Here is a 2557-nt window from a genome sequence, read left to right as displayed (position 1 = left end):
AGTTTCCTCGGGAAAGGGTCATAATAGAATAATAGTACATGGTTATGCATGATACATATTCTAAACGCGTTATAACGGGGAAAATCATGTTATTCAGCTAGCTTGTACCACGCGTAAAAACAGTTTCTGATGCGCAGTACCGGTACGAGGATACTAAATAATTAATTTAATAAAAATGAATTAAGGAAAAAAAGGTAAAGGACTAGGGGCGTTAAGGGCCATTTCCAGCTTCCTCGGATATTTAGGTTTAAGTGTTATACTCGTATTCTGGAATAAATGAAGTACGCAAATATGATGTTAGCAGAAGTCCGTTTATCAGGCAGCGAGTCCATTACAGAATAAATAACTTAAAAATGACAGAAAATGAAAAGGGAAATGAATTGATTTTAAAGAAAAATGTAATTTCACCTGCGTGTGAGAACCAGGGTGTCATGTGTAAAAAAAAGATGTGGTCCCGAAATGGCACAATTATGAATATTAGAATAATTTGAATGATTGTAATAAATATCCGTCCAATCCTTTCCTAGCTTTAGTACCACGTGTTTTATGACGTTAACCTGCCTGGTTTGAATTTTAGGAGTGCATATTTTCATAAAAATAGAAAGTAAACATATTACTTGCCTGCATAAATAAGGGATACACTAGTCAATGGAAACGTTGATCCATATGAAGGGACCTGGAACGGTTGAGTTTGGAAGGCGGTCGGATATCTCTGGAAGGTCGCCATTGTCTGAAAATTGCAGTTTTATATAATTATGCAAGTATTGGTATAATATTCATAATTCAAATCAAATAAAAACAGTAACTGTGATTTGCACATATAAAACCAAAACGAGATTATTTTTCAAATATTTGTAGTAGAGGTGGTTATGTTATGAATGATAGAACAATTCCTCTGGGTTTTGTTCAATGTTAGTGTACAAAGTACAAGCTAGTCATAGACATAAAATAGACACGTAATCATATTTAATAGTACAAATGCAAGGGAAATAACTCTTACACGATTACATAACTTTACCCTTACAAATCTAGTATCAACGATAAGACAATACACATTACAATTACAACTTTTATGAAATACAATCAAACTGAAGATTTGACTCAACACAAAGTTACTGGACAATATACTAAATTCACAGTTAGCAGTCTAGCGACATACACCTTCTCAAATTAATACTATATATATACTTTTACAAAAAAAGACTATAGCATACCTGAGTGTGGCACAAGGCCTTGGCTACAATCTATTTGTACGATGACTTCTTTGATCATATGCGATACGGATATACTGTAATTTAAATAAAAGGCATCTAAATAAATTTATCGAACCCTAGCCAAATGAGCACAACGTAATAACGCCTCTTACAAAAAATCAAATTACATGACCTCCATTATAACGTTTTAATATAAAAAAAATACGTTAATCATATCTGATTTCTTATTAAATGAATAACAAATCATCTATACTTAGATTAGATCCAAATAGAATTATCACTCAAATAAAACACATAATACATAAACGTTGGGTATTACACAAAGACAATTACACTTACATTTACATCTCTCCATCTGTCACATATGAGGCCTCAAAAGGTACTAGCGTGATTTATTTGCCCACAAAGAAACACGCACCAAAACTGACCACCCATGAACAACTGTATGGTATACCAACGTATCAACATACGTAACGAGCAGAACACCACAATACACATGTAGACGTAACATCACAGCATAGAATACAACACACAGACACGGTAGTTACATTACTGGGAGTATGAAATATATACATGGACAGTCGACGTGCTACGGACGGACTTAGTAAACAAACATACATAAAAGCAAATACATTAATTCTGTCCCTGTTACATATTTATGCATGAATACCATTGATAAAGCTGTATAAAATAAATAAATAGCTTAATGAGTCCGGCAAACGGCAGCTGTGCATGGTATAGGAGTTTTTTTAACCGGAAATGAAGTATGTGAAAGTGAAAGTAGAAGTTCACTGTCAACAAATATACGACTAGTTGTAGCGGGATTTACATTATTTTAACCGGAAATGAAGTATGTGAAAGTGAAAGTAGAAGTTCAGTGTCAACAAATATACGACTAGTTGTAGCGGGATTTACATTATTTTAAAAAGAAATAGGAGGTTTATAGGGGTAAGTGGTGGAGAAAGGGTTATTAATATGTATTTCACAACGGAATGAAAATAATTCCTGCATGTATAACTTACTGTTTAGTCATTAAAATGTTTAGATCTGTATTGTCTTCCCTGATTTTCTTTTATTTTCAGTAATTTTATTAAATTGAATTACTACACCTACAAAAACGATCAGAAGCCTTTGATAGCGGGTTCCTGAATTCAAACACTCAAAACAATGCTTGTAAAATTACTTATGGAAACTCTTTTTAACAATAAATTTATGTGGATTAAATGTTTATATTATATATTCGCAGACATATTACATCAATTTTCACAATTATTACACATGCAATTCACAAGAATTTAAAATAACAAATTTACTTTAGGTTATGGACATTTATTTATTGTTTC

The 2557-nt window shown here is 32.3% G+C and overlaps 1 long non-coding RNA gene across 1 annotated transcript; it reads right to left on the bottom strand.

The window, feature by feature from the left end:
- Window positions 1-627: 627 nt before the first annotated feature.
- Window positions 628-1638, bottom strand: LOC110455302. Its single transcript, XR_002463437.1, has 3 exons — window positions 1554-1638; window positions 1215-1288; window positions 628-730 (listed from the first exon to the last, which is right to left on the bottom strand). It is a non-coding gene; the product is annotated as an uncharacterized LOC110455302 (long non-coding RNA).
- Between the last annotated feature and the right edge of the window lie 919 nt (window positions 1639-2557).

Source organism: Mizuhopecten yessoensis, unplaced genomic scaffold (assembly GCF_002113885.1).
Source record: "Mizuhopecten yessoensis strain PY_sf001 unplaced genomic scaffold, ASM211388v2 scaffold923, whole genome shotgun sequence".
NCBI classification, from domain to species: Eukaryota; Metazoa; Mollusca; class Bivalvia; order Pectinida; family Pectinidae; genus Mizuhopecten; species Mizuhopecten yessoensis.
Note: the sequence above shows the minus strand (reverse complement) of the source record. Positions and strands in the feature narration are given on the sequence as shown.